Below are 15,224 nucleotides of genomic sequence, written 5' to 3'. Positions count from 1 at the left end.
ATCCCTGGGGCAAGAGGATAGCATTGGTTTGTGCCTATGCCTTGATTATGTTACAGATTGCCCTGTCCATAAGGAACATAGGCGCTGCCCCAGGTATGAATTTGTGATTTCCCTTCCATTGATCCAAACTGTGTTTGAAGACAGCCAGGGAAGGGCTCTGCTTGAAGTGAATAGGAAACTTATTCCAAAGAAGAGGCAATCTCTGAGACACATATTTGTCTCCCCAGCATTTTTTGTTTGAGTGGCAGACTAAGTTTAGGTCGCTAGATAAGGTGCCCCTCATGCTGCCCGACTTGCAGATGTGTAGCAACTCCATCATGGCTGGATTTTTGAGTGCCTTGTAGGTCAGGATTAGGTCACCCCTTAATAGTCTGTAGGCAACAGAATTAAGGCTTTTAGTCTATCCAAATAGGACACATTGTTTAGGCACAGTATTTTGTTGTCAGAAACCTCTTAAGTTGCTTCAGCTGCTTTAAGTGCCTAGACAAGTAAATGCCAAATGGTACACTGTACTCGATTATTGGTCTAATGAGGGCTGAGTACAGAGGGACTATAATTTCCTTGGATCTGGATGTCATACCTTTACTTATAAGTTGGGACACATAGATGGGCTTCCTCACCACTGTGGACACATGACGATCAAAAGTTCAGGCTACTATCCATCTGTGTATCTAGATTTCTCACCTCTGAGTCTACACTTAGGGGTCGGGTGTGGTATTGATGTTATAATTTACAGGGGTATTTGACTTCTCAGTGGGTATGACAATGTATTTAATGCTGCATCTTGCTTGGTTAGATGCTGCTAAAGTGCTAGGCTCATCTGCCATTGTAATGCCTGGATCTGTATACGCATAAGAGACACCAGTATTGATATCAATGAAGTTTCCACTATGCTCTTATCTTCTGAAAGCACTAAGGTTGGAGAAGACCATTTTGGCACAGTTAACAATTAATTCATATCTCTGCTTTTGCAGTTCAGATAAATCATAGTATCCTCCAATGTAGTGATTTTGGGGATTTTACCATGAATCACTGAACTGAACAACCCTGAGCATCAAAAAGCCAAAGAATAATACGTGAAACACAGAACAGAAAAACAAGTTAAATTTCATTTTTTTATGCAGGGATGCAGCCCCCCCCCCCCTCTGCACACCCCCTGAACTTATAAATACCAAGTCCATGGCTGCATCAAGGGGAAGAAGGACAAAATCTCCTAAAAGAAGGGAATCCTTGCCAGAGCACACACACACACACACACACACACACACACACACACACACACAAACACACACACACACACACACACACACACACACACACACACACACACACACACACACACACACACACACACACAAACACACACACACACAAACACACACACACACACACACACTTAGAAATTGCACCATCAATGATTTATGTGGAAAACAGTGATCAATGTTACATTCCTCAATTTCATTTTAGTCAATTAACTGACATTCAAGGAATTCACATTGACCAGCTACAGAGCAGCCAATATTAGAAATGTTAGATTTACATTTTTTATTAAATTATTTGGTTGCTTCTTTTGATGATTTACCTTTGTTAGCCTAACCCTTTTCCTATTTACTGTCTGATTCCTGTTATTTACTTTTCAACAGCATTTGAAATAGAAAATGCTGTTGCTCTCTAAAAAAAAAGACAGAACAGCTTACTATAATCAAATTTCAATGCTTTATCTTCATTTTGATTGAAGATCTTTAAAGAAATGGCAGCCGGTTACAACGTGCATACCACTAACTATCCAGAGGAAATTTCTCTCATGCTAATGTAGGAAGTGCACCACTGAAAACAGCAAGAATAATTGAAGAAAGTCCCTATCAAAGCTGCCTATATAAGGACACCTTCTGCAACAGACAATGTTCCACATAACATATCTACCATATGAGTGTGGTTCATTTCTGAAACAGAACAAGTTACCCATGATTGCAGGTCAACTTGTGTGATACCTAAAGTAATTTTAACATGGCTTTCTTAGATCAATGACAGAGATGGCTTTCCATCTGCAATACAGGTAACCCAGATTTGGGAAAGTACAATTCATATGAGGCATTATCTGTAACAGAACAAAGAGACAGGGGGCGAGGGAGTTCCCTACAGCAGGAACCACTTATAGTTCTTTTTTCCACTCACATCAGCTGTCTAGCAGTTGACTTTTTTTGGCAGTGAAACCATATACATGAGTTCCGTCACAATGGGACATCTGATCATGCAAGCAGAAGTATAAAACAAGCAGTTCCTCACACTTGTATCAGTTCTTCTGGTAAGCTGGAAAGTGAGCTGTCAGTATACGGTTTCCCTCTTTTTTTAATTTCTTCAAGTCTTTTGGGTTTCTATTACCACAATGGGAATGGACCCCATTCCTAAGTCCAAGTATGATTAAAGTTCATGAAATTAGTATTGTTTCAATCTTTGATGTTAGACAGAAGTGCTCTTTGTAGCACCCGCAATGTGCCCAGTAATGACTCCTGAAATTTGTATGGAGTTACATGTATTGGTAACATATCTAAATATGATTGAAGATTCATTTTTATAAGCTCTGTTGCTCCTACTACTGTTGGAACTGTCTGGATATCTTTCTTCCAGATTCCTCTCATTTCTGCTTGTAGATCGTGATATTTTATGATTTTGTTTCTCTCTGTACACAAGACACTGTTATCACTGGGTGTAGCGATTTCAATGATCAATGCTACTTTTGTTTTTTTCATGGACCACTATATCTTGTTTTCTCCCATCTGTCTTTTGAACTGCTGGCAAATGTTTTGTGGCTCACATTTCCAGTGTTTTTAAGCTACTTCAATATTACAATGTTTGCACATTTCCCAGTTTAACAGTCTTGCCACATTATTATGCCTTTCAGTATACAGTCCTTCAGCCATTAGTATGGCACAACCAGCAACAAGGAGTGCGACCATTTCCAATTTTGTTTTACAAAACCTACACTAGCCTGTTTCTCTCACATGTTAAATGCACTTTGTAAACCAATGTGCACACAGCCCACTATCTTGGGTCGCCAGTATTAACCTTTCATCTTTTGGTTTGAATTCACCTCTCCTTAACTATTCCTGTGTTCGATCCTGATCAACATGAGGTTCTTCCAGACGTTTTCTATACTTGCAACTATATTTATGCATTTTCCACATTTTTTGCCTTCTAATATGGTCCTTCACCTTATATTCTTTGTTTTGTTTTTGGGCACATTCAGTTGCTGCCTGAATTTTATCTACTTCTTGTTTGATTTTCATTCCTACTTGATGCCAATATGCTTCTGCTAGATTAAGAAGAGAAGTCATCTTAGATTTATTCTCCTCATGTTTCAAAATGTTCACTACATTTGGGTCTTATGAAGTCAGCAGATATGTGTGGAATTCCAAAATTGCAAATCCATAATCAATTTCAAGGAGGCCCAACCCTCCTTCAGATCGGGGAGTATATAATCTTGGTATGCACAGATATTTATAAATCATTTGGTGAGCATGAAGCATCCTTCTTGTCGTCCTATCAAATTTATCCAAAACATTTTGGGGCCAGTCAATCACTTCAAAACTGTAAGTTAGGACAGGAAGAGCAAATTGGTTTATAGCTTGGATTTTGTTTCTAGATGTCAGTGCTGTTTTCATGATTAATTTAAGTCTTCTAAAGTATTCCTTACTAAGTTTTATTCACATTTGTTCATGTTTTATTCTTGATCCTTCATCATTTCCCAAATATTTATACACTCCATGTTGCTCAAGTTTTTTTTATCACATTCTTGTCCCAAACTGATGCTTTCCTGGTGTTGCAGTTTTCCTGCTTTAAAAGTTGCATTTGCACATTTATCAAGACCAAATGACATTCTTACATTATCTGAAAAGGTTTTGACAACTTGCAGTTGTGCTTTCAGTTCCTCATCTGATGAGCTGTACAGTATTAAATCATCGACAAACACAAGATGAGGTCTTTACACTTTGTTGTTTTCTAGGAGCCACCCTGGAATATCTCCCTTTGATTATTTATCACTGTAATAATAATTTGTCCTTTATCATGGCTTAATTGCAAAGTGGTCTGCCACTGTTTCATGGTCACTGTAATGTATTCGATCAGTGTAGGGCTCTTTTATCCATGAATGTGGGATACTATCAAATGCGTTTTTGTAGTCAATCATGCCATACTTAGATTCTTCCCATTTTTACAGTTTTCCACAATGACGTTATTTAACAAATGATCCTTAGTTCCATATGACTTTCTTTTACTGCCCTTTTGTTCTACTGCCATAATTGAGTTTTCTTCTAAATGACTATAGACTCTTGTCAGCATCACTTCCAGTGTATAGCATCTTCAAAGACAAATGGCCAGGTAAGCAAGTCAGGGCAAAAACATTAGTTGATAAAAGGAGCCATTCAAAACCATAAACTTAACTGCAAGTAATAATGCCACTTGTGACAATAGTCCTATCTGGATGATAACATAAGAATTACTTGGTAGCAGTATAAACCTATTCATTACCACAAATTATATCTCCCAGTTCCATTATCTGCCAAATTAATACAAGATACCCTAAGCATTATACAATCCAAAACCAAATGGCATACTCTTATAACAGTCAGAGTCCTAAACAGTGAGTGAAAAAGCCAGATAATACAACTACTAAACAGAAATCTGGCAAGATATTTGACATCTCACAAAAGAAGGTACCTAACCCAATCCTATGACAGGTAGGAATACAATCCTAGATGTAGTTATCACAAAACAATCTCATAAATTATAATTCCTCCACTTACTCTCATCTTCAGTGAGTGACTCTTATCCAATTTGTACCATCTTGAAATTGAAAATGGAAAAAAAAATTACCATCCAGGCATACCAATATATATATATATATATATATATATATAGTATAAGATATATATATATATATATATATATGTTTATATATTTATTATATATATATATATATATATATATATATATATAGGGAGAGAGGGCGCGTGAGTGCATGCATTACTGAAGCCAGTGAACCCCACTGGGGAACACAGCCACAATTTTTACACTGGGAGCAGATATACAGCTGACAAGATTCAACAGTAATACTCTAAACTTATTATAACCTACTAATGCTTTACACGGTCTCTGTCATTCAGTACTGTACAATTCTGTACAGCTTTCTACAATACAACACGCCTCTGAAGGGTAAAACACAATCATTAACACATTTGCATATCTAAATTAGACAGTTTAACATACCCACAACCAATACATTTCTCCTTACCCCTCATATTTCTATCTCCCCCTCAGATCACCTCTTTTTTCATCCATAACTTTACACACCACATACTTCCTCTCATTAGTTGCCATATTACTGATTTGTATTTATGCTTTGTTGGCCAGGTTACTCCCACTAGACAAATGGACTTTTTTTTTATGTGAGACCTAATATGGTATTTATACTGACTAAAGAAAATTTGGCCAGGGCACTGGGAAACTTCACTTACTATTTCATTTGGCTTTGCTGTCACACTTGTAAAGTATTCAAGATGGAAGAGAGCACACTAAGAAGCAACTGCATGTTGATTAAACAACAGAGACTGTGAAACTAAAGAAGATAAGAAAACAATGGTGGTTGAACTAGAGGAAGAAGGATTATCAACAAAGAAATTCATAACAATAAAATAATGGTGACAGAACTAGAGGAAGAAGGATTATCAACACAGAAGTTAATAGTTATGATGTATCAGAGTAAACCAGAGAGTAGTGCAAACATTAGTTTGAGAGATGTAATGGATCGTTTTACATCATCAAAAGAACTTAAGACTAGAGGTAAGGCAGATAAAGATATGCTTTGTTGGGGAAAATGTGAGACAAAACACTAGAGTATGTCTGACTAGTGGAGTAGCTCAGTCTCACGGCATAAGTGGCAACAGGTTACTGTAAAATCTGGAATAAAAAAACAAAGACAAATATTTCTTTAAATAGATATGATCTTATGGATAATGCAATTCTGGTAATAGGATTCATTATAAAAGACATAAGAGCTCTAATATGTTTAGGAACTGAGGATTTCAGTGAAGTGACTTCTGAGACTTTTGGATTATTAGAAAAGTTCATTACTGAGGTTAAAAAGAAAAACAATATGGCATCATGATATTTTCTTGAATGTTAGACTACAGTCTTAAAAGAAAATGGACGTGCAATTTAGAACTGCTGACAAAGATGTTATTGAAATAAAAACATGTTTTTCTTTTCTGTTTGTAAAGATGTTTATGACATAAAGAAAGTATATGATGAAAGAAATGTTTAGTCCAAGGAGGTTAGTTGGGAAATATTGATGACTTTACATATTACATGAGGGGAAGTTACAGCATGTTCAGAATGTAACAAATGTGACTGGACAGTGAGGAATTTTTAAATATTGGAGCTAGACAAAGGCATGGTGTGCATGTGCATGTGTGTGTGCGTGTGTGTGTATGGAGATGAAACACATTTAATGCAGAATAAATGCAGATGCAGACAAAATGGCGAGAAGGGCATACAGCTAAAAATTGTGAACTATATGTTGAAAGTGTAGTGGCAAAGGGCATTTCTGTCTTGAATGTCCAATTCTACAAAATGAAAGGGTAAATTAGTAAACAGTGGTAAACAGTAACAATGAATATGAAATTTGAAAATGTGATGAAAGAAAATATAGAGGAAGAACAGTTAAGTTAAAATTAATCGAAGAAGAATGGTTAAGTGATAATGATTAAGTACTGGAAAAAAACTGAATTATTCAAGAGGAAACAGATGTAGAGTTCTAGAAACTGATGAGGATAGAGGGGGGTTGTGAAACAGGAGAAGAACAGGAATATAATAATGAAAAATCAGTCAGACAGAAGGTAAAAAGTAAAAAAAAACGAAATAAAACTTGGAAAGAAAGAAGCAAAAACAAATGAAAGGGATAACGTCTGTGTATTACGTATTAATATGAATAACATAGGAAATGAGCTCTGAGTGGTGTAAGAAGGTTAAGGCAGATATTACTCGTTTATTAGATTTATTTAATTAATTTATTTATTTAGTAACATTTGTTAACCAGGTTGGTTCAGCTGGGCTTGTGGCCCGTTTTCAGTGGAAACCCGAGAAGAAACGCTCCAAGAAAAACAGAGATTATATATACAGAGAAGTGATAACATATACATTAACATGTGAACAGGAATTGAACAAAAATGTAAAAAAAAACAGACATTTTGATGACAGCAAAACTGGTAACATATACATTAACATGCGATTAACGTGTGATCAAAAATTGAAAAATTATACAATAGTATTTAAGAGACAGAATAAAGAGAGATAAATGTAAACACTTGTAGTTATTTCTATCTCATTTTATCAGGGTTATGATTTATTTACATATTTACAGAAAGAGTTTGTTCCAATCAGATTTGAGCATTAAGTAGAAAATAAGTACCCTCAAATAGGGGGGATACTAAGAGGTGTACCCAAGGAGGGGGAGAGAGGGGTTATGTTGGGTCCCGATAGGGACAGATTTTGGAGTAAGTAGATGGAGTTTTAATTTTTATTAAAAGTGGCATGGGTGAATGGTGGAGCATATGTCTCTGGGAAGTTTGTTCCAAGAGTTTGGGAGATGGAGTTTTTATATGAGTTTGCCTACTGCTTTTTTTGGTTGGTAGGTGTGTAGTAGTAGTTGATTTGAGGTGCAAAGATTATGGGAAGGTGTGTAGAAAGAGATGAAGGAAGAGAGTGCAGGACAAGATAAAGGTTTATAGAGAATTAAGTGTAACATTTGAAGTTGTGATAGCAACAGAACGTGGGGGAACTCCAGCCATTGGAGGGATGTAAGGGGCAAACAGTGATGAGTGTTGTATGGAGGGTTAGTGATGAATCTAGCTATTTTATGAACATTTTGTTGGAGTTTGTTTAAGGTTATGGTTTGAATGTTGGTGAACACAAGGGCAGCATAAATAAGGGAGGGGAGGAGAGCTTGTGCAAGGGAGAGAGTCTAGCACTTGGAGTTAGAAATCTTTTGTTATGATAAAGTAAACCTAGTTTCTGTTTAGTCTTTTTTATGCATTGGTGAAGGTGCATATTAAAGTTGAATTCATCATCTATGATGATTCCTAGCAATGTAGTGGGAGTTTCAGATTTAATGATAGTGTTATTTGAGGAAGTAATATAAAAGGAGGATTTGTACTGAGTCAGAGAACGGGGAAGAAATAATAGGAGTTTGGTCTTTTTTTGGTTAAGGATGAGTAAGTTACTGGTTAGCCACTGTTCATTGGATGAAAGGATGTTTTGTGTGAGTGTATGGAGTTCAGAGATAGAGATTAACATTGAATGGTCAGCATACTGTATGAGGAAGGATTGTTTGCAAGATGTGTGGAGGTCATTAGTGAAGATACTGAATAGGAGGGGACCCAAGATGGAGCTTTGGGATACTCCTGAAGGGACAGGTAATAATGGAGAAGAGGAAGAGAGCCATTTAATGGACTGTTGCCAGCAGGATAACTAACTGGAGAACAGGAAAGGGAGGAGGAAGATAGGATAGGAGGGCAGTAGTTGTGCTATGGTTGGGATGGAAGTCATGCTGGGTGGGTGTGAGAGATTGCTTTGGAGGAGGTGTTTTAGTAGTTGTGAGTGGATGCATTTTTTGATAATTTTAGATAGGAGGGATAGGATAGCTATGGGACAGTAGTTAGATGGGTCAGTAGAGTTGCCAGCTTTGTGTAGGGGTATAGTGAAAAAGGATTTCCAAGAGTGGGTACAGTGGATTCCTCAATTGACCTATTAATTAGTATAGACACTGGGTATGCAACTGAGTCAGCAGCCAGTTTCAGGAAGGATGGAGGTAGATTATCAGTGGAAGGGGAGCAAGGCTTTAGCTTAAGAAGTAGAGATTGGATATAATAAGTGGGAACAGGATGAAAGGTAAATGGGTTATTGTTAAATGGGTAGGGAGGGATAGGTTGGGTTGCAGTGTTACCATTGGATGTTAAGAGTGTTTGACTAGTGTCAATAAATTATTTATTCAGTAGGGTAGCTGTTTCTAGGGGGATGTAGTAGGGTAGGGGGAAGGGTTAGTGGGGCAGCCAGGAGAGAGAATTTTATTTATAGTTGACTAGAATTTATGTGTGTTGGATTTACTATTCCGTTGAGCTTAGTTAAATTAGGACTTTTTTTCAGCATTGCACTGTTTCTTAGTAAGATTTCTGAGATCACTGAAAAAACCTTTACAGCAACTGATGAAATCCAAACAGCTTTATTGTACCACACACCGGTTGAGCGCTTTCTTCCCTACTGAAGGGACTTCATCAGATTCTCTAGTTTTTTTCCAGGCTTTATCTTGTTGGAGCATAAGGGACTTAGTGTCTTTGGAAAGCCAAGGAGTGTAACTGGATTTTATTCTTATCTTTCTAGAGGGGGCAAGGGAGTTCAGGGTATTCAGGAAGATGGTATTGAAACTATTTATTGCTTCATCTAGAGGTGTTTGTTTAAGGAGTGAACAGTCAGTGGAAGATAGAATAGAGTTGAATTGGGTAGCATTGAAGTTAGAGAGTTTTTAACAGTCTCTATAAAGACTAGGTTTGGGTGGCTGACAGGTGAATCTAAGGACAGAAGTGGTTATGTGGTCACTGAGTTGGTCTGGTAGAGTAGAGGGGTTAAAAGATGCATTAAAGAAGACAAAATGGATAGAATTGAGGCTGCACAGGGAAATTATTACCTGGTCAGTAGGAACTAAATCTACGTTCAGGTATAACAATATTAATTAGGAGTGAAGATATTAAAATACTAGATGTCACAATATTAATACCAGGTAGGACAGGGGTGTGTGATATAATGAAAGAAGAAATGTGGAAGGTTAGTTGCAATTTATGCTTATGCAAGTATAACAGATAAAAATGAATTCTTAAAATAAATGTGTAGGTTAATGTTTATATAATTATGATAAGATATTTTAAATGTAATTTAAGGAAAGGGACAGGAAAAACAACTCACTATTGGGTAGTATTATGGAAAGAATTAAAATGTGGAGGATTTAGGGTGGCAATAAAGGGAAATTGTCTTGTCAAAGAGGGATATTTAAAACTGAAAAAATGTGCACATGAGATGGAAGAAATGAATGGTGGTGTAGAAGTTGGTGAATTTATGGATTATATAACTGTACGGATAAGAATAAGGACATAATAAAAGAAGGGAAAGGGGCAGAAAGGTTAACACGATACATTAATGAGATGGAAGAAATGAAAATGAAAAGTATGAAATTATGGGAAGAATATATGAAAATGGGAGTATTTTATGAAAACTGGTCTGAATGGTGGGTAGTATACAAAGAAACGTATAAGAAAGATTTTTTCTGATAGTAGAAAATAGAAAAACAAAGTAAAAAGGAGAGGAGCTTCAAACAGATCAGGAAAGGGGATAGGGTAAGACAGAGAGAAATAAAAATGCATAAAAGTAATAGAGAGTAAGTGGAAAAACTTTTTATTCAAGCAAATATCTTTAAAGGGAAAGAAGGAAGAATCACATTAAAGAAAAGTTGTAAAAATAAAAGAAGGGAGATGAAGGGATGCAAGATATAAACAAACAGAGATAATGGAGGAAAAAAAACACAAAAAGAAGAAAACTGAGCCCTAGGCTTAATAAACTATGTGGAGTGGATTCTGGGCCTCAGTTTTCCTCTTTTTGTGCTGTTTTCTGAGTTTGTGTGGGCTTATTTTGTTAATTAGATAATGGAGATAGTTGGAAGATTTGTATATAACATTTATGAGAAAGAAAAAGAGGAGCAAGATGAAAATGTGAAAAATATTGGAAAGTACTACTAAAGAGTCAGAGAAAGAAATTACTACTGACAAAATGTTAGAAGTGATAAAAGACGGGAGAAATAAATCAGTACCAAGAATAGACCGAATAAATAATTTATATGAAAAAAAGAGGAAAGGAAATATATATGAAAATGGAAATTGATAACATTAAGAGATAATGATTATAAAATATTTATGAGAATAATACAAAAAATATAAAAAGTGTTAGATGAAGTAATAGGGAATGGGGTGTTTACAGTTAAAGGAAAAGAAGTAAGGGGATGTTAATATTAGTGAAGGAAATTATAAACATGATTTTGATAGAAGATATTGAGGTAAGACTGGTGTAGTGTGAAACAGAGAAAGTTTTTGATAATATAAGTCATGAGGCTAGGTGATGAATTTTTGATTAATTTGGAATAGGAAAAAGAACAGCTGAAACAAAAAACTTGTTATGAAAATTCAACCGTGAAAGCAATGGTGAATGGATAGATGAGTAACAAAACTAGAATAAGAAGGGGATGGTTAAGCAGGGATGTCCCTTAAGTATGTTCTTATGTATTCTAGCAATGAATGCAGTTATACAGACTTTTATTAAGTATACTGGGAACTGGGAAATGATATTGAGATATCTACATGCAGAGGACTTTGTTACTGTGGTACAAATAGGAGATGGATGAATGACAGTGTGATTAGAATAGAAACTTTAATGAAAAAGGTAAATTTAAGGTTAAACAGATGAAAAAGCAAGGGAGTTGTGAATAGTAAGAAGATGAATGGCATCTGTTACAATTAGAAATACATTAATATATTACTGGTCAAGCTCAAGGAGTATGAAAATATGGCAAAACGGAAGAAAAAAGTTACTAGCTGGATATAAAGGTTTTAATTTATCATTTAATAAAATGGTGCATATGTTAAACACAGCTTACAATCGAAATATTGAAGGTTTGATTGTGAACGATGTGTGGGTGAAAGGCAGTTTTCAAAGTTGCACAATGCAGAACTGTATTAATTTGACTTCATAATAACGAATGTAAAGCTTGATTAGTTATTATGAGTTCAGCATTGTAAATGGAGGTCGAGGTACAGTGAGGATCAGGGAACTTACCCCTTTCCTCACTGTAATGTGATCTCGGAGCTGGTATATATAATTTGCAGGGGGTGTGTGGGGTGCCCCCTGTTAAAACATGAAAGGACATATGGACTTTCAAAACCAGAAGTTTCGTATGTCAAATGTCATGTTTATGATGTTCGACATATAGGCTGGATGATGTCTTCATTTTCAGGATTTTAGTTTGGTGTTTTGAAGGCAAACATTTTGCCTTTGAGATTTTGATAGTAAACCATTACAGACATATATTTTGGATAAATTAGCTTATGTAGGGTGAACTTATATAGGCCGCAGTGGTGCAGCGGTTAGCGTTGTCACCTCACAGCAAGAGGTTCTCCCATTCGATTCTCGGCTGGAGCACCTTCTGTGAGGAGTTTGCATGTCCTCCCCGCAGTCGAGTGACATTTAAAGACATGCAGGTAGGTGCGTGCGTGAATGGGTGTGCCTTCTTTGAAGGTCGGGTGTCAGGCTGCCAACTCAGCAACATAAAAATCCACTGCCAATCATTAGCGGACCAGAGTTCCGCTGTGGCGACCCCTAACTGGGAAAAGCCGAAAGACATTACTAGGGTGAACTTGTATGTTTCTGTGATAAATTGAAAAATAGTTGTTAGAATATTTTTTCAGTTTTTCTGAGGTTTTAGATGGAATTCTACAAAAAGAGGAATATTGCACAATAAAAAAGAAGAAGGATTATATTTAAAAAAAATCCTATTTTTAGGATCAGTGTATCTCATATGTTCAACTCTTTTGAGTTATAAAAATGTGAAGGATGGAGACTAGGGGAACAAGTTAAAATGTTAAAGGTGCAATGAAAGAAATGTATTGGAGAAAAATTAAACTGATGAATCTGCTGAGAAAGGGAATGTTTGGTATGAAAAAATATTGAAAATGTTTTATTTGATTATATACAAGTAGGGATTTAACATGTGAAATTAGAGATGTAACTAACAAAGAAGAAGAGGTTTAAAGATATTTTGAAGCTGTGGGCTTTTTTGGGAGAACTAAGTTAAAAGTATATGAAGTATAAACACAAAATACCAGCAAAAGCCCAAAGATCATTCACAAACCAAAAGTAATTAAGCAAAAAAATTCCAGATGACCACCACGGCTTAAAACAAGTTTAATTAGACTAGCGATTTCATGTAGAACAAACTATGCTTTCTCAAGTCTTCAGTAAAGCTAACAAAATGCCTAAACATTTTATAGTCAAATTAGCATCAATTAAAATCAATTAAACATATCATTAAAATCAATTAAACAATTGAAATACATCAATTAAACTATTTATCCAATATTACATCTATTTAAAAGAGCGAGCTTCCAGCTCTGGTTTAATACAAACATAGTTATTTAATCCAGGGTGTATATGTGCTTACAACTTTAATATCCACTTTAAGTCAACTCGTTCAATTTGATTGTTAAGATTAACCCCTCTCCTATCACTGGCAACAATCTGTACAACTCTAAACCTGAATTTATGCAAAGGAAATTCCATAATATGCTTTGCTAGGGCATTCAACTTATTCTTATTATTTACATCATACATATGCTGATATATTCTATCTCTAAGTCATTTCTGTGTTTTGCCTATATAAAAACATGTGCATTCTATGCACTCTGCCATATACACTATAAAAGTTGTTTTACAAGTAACATAAAATCTGGGTTGAAAAATGAAGGGTAGGACTGGATGTTTAAATTCCTGTATAGTGGAAACATATTGACACATTTTACATTTGCTACAAGGGTACGTTCCAAACTTGTGCAAGGGTACAGTGTTCTTTTAGCCGATCATTACATAGTAACTGTTTCAAGTTGCTCTTGTACTTATATGCAAAACTAGGCAATTTCCCTATTACATTTTCTGTCTCTTTGTCAGTTGTCAAAAAATACCAGTTATTCTTGAGTCCACAATGGACTTTCTGAGATGTACGACATCCTTCTCCTTTGAGAATATAGATTTTTTTGGACGTCTCTATATATACAGACAGTTTGGGCAATAGTAACACAAGGCTGTTTAGGAAAGCCTGTTGGAAAAATAGTCTATTGGTTTGCAACAGCATGCACCCAAAGCATATATTTCCCAGTATTATTAAAGGGCAATTGGCTAGAGCTAATAATATATGTAATGTACAATTTGATAGGGAGAAGGAAGTTGATTATCTAGAGCAGTTATTTGTAAAAAGGGGGTATGACAGAATTGTTTTTCAAACCATAAAAAAACAAAACTTTTGCAGATAATAGTGCATTAATTCTATAGATGTAGCACCTTTACGGAATTTAGCTACAAAAACAAATATTAAGTAAAGCAACAAAGTACGTTTTATTACTAAGTATGCCAGTGATACTAGCAAAGTCTGTGATATAATTAAGAATAACTGCCATTTTTTGACAACTGAAAAGGAGACAGAAAATGTAAAAAGAAAAGTGCCTAGTTTTGCATACAAGAACAAGAGCAACTTGAAACAGTTACTATGTAACGATCGGCAAAAGAACACTGTGCCCTTGCACAAGTTTGGAACGTACCTTTGTAGCAAATGTAAAATGTGTCAATGTGTTTCCACTATACAGGAATTTAAACATCTAATCCTACCCTTCATATTTCAACCCAGATTTTATGTTATTTGTAAAACAACTAATATAGTGTATATGGCAGAGTGCATAGAATGCACATGTTTTTATATAGGCAAAACACAGAAATGACTTAGAGACAGAATATATCAGCATATGTATGATGTAAATAATAAGGATAAGTTGAATGCCCTAGCAAAGCATATTATGGAAGTTCCTTTGCATAAATTTGGAGTTGTACAAATTGTTGCCAGTGATAAGAAAGCGGGTAATCCTAACCATCAAATTGAACGAGTTGAGTTAAAGTGGATATTAAAGTTGCAAGCACATATACACCCTGGATTAAATAACTATGTTTGTATTAAACTCGAGCTGGAAGCACGCTCTTTTAAATAGATGTAATATTGGATAAATAGTTTAATTGATGTATTTCAATTTTTAATTGATTTTAATGATGTGTTTAATTGATTTTAATTGATGCTATTTTTGCCTATTAAACTATTGTTTTTGCTCATTTTTCTACCTTCCAATGCAAAGCTTTCACTGCTTACTCAATTTCACAGCTTCCCCTCTTCCACAATCCCAAATACAATCATGGATGCAAAGAGCCACTTTGCTCCCATCTACATGCAGTACCTCTCATATCCAACCTACAACACTTTTCCAACAAGCTCACTCACTTTTTCATCATTCAATTTTTTTTCACACGTCCAGAAATAC

The 15,224-nt window shown here is 35.5% G+C and overlaps 1 protein-coding gene across 1 annotated transcript in view; it reads right to left on the bottom strand.

Annotated features, from left to right (window-relative positions):
- Positions 1-15,224, bottom strand: part of CFAP61 (cilia and flagella associated protein 61) — a 4,145,169-nt gene that overhangs the window by 3,939,478 nt on the left and 190,467 nt on the right. The window lies entirely within an intron of this gene.

Source organism: Protopterus annectens, chromosome 1.part2 (assembly GCF_019279795.1).
Source record: "Protopterus annectens isolate FY-2018-M chromosome 1.part2, PAN1.0, whole genome shotgun sequence".
Classification (NCBI taxonomy): domain Eukaryota; kingdom Metazoa; phylum Chordata; order Ceratodontiformes; family Protopteridae; genus Protopterus; species Protopterus annectens.
This window is presented reverse-complemented; position numbering and strand designations above follow the sequence as displayed.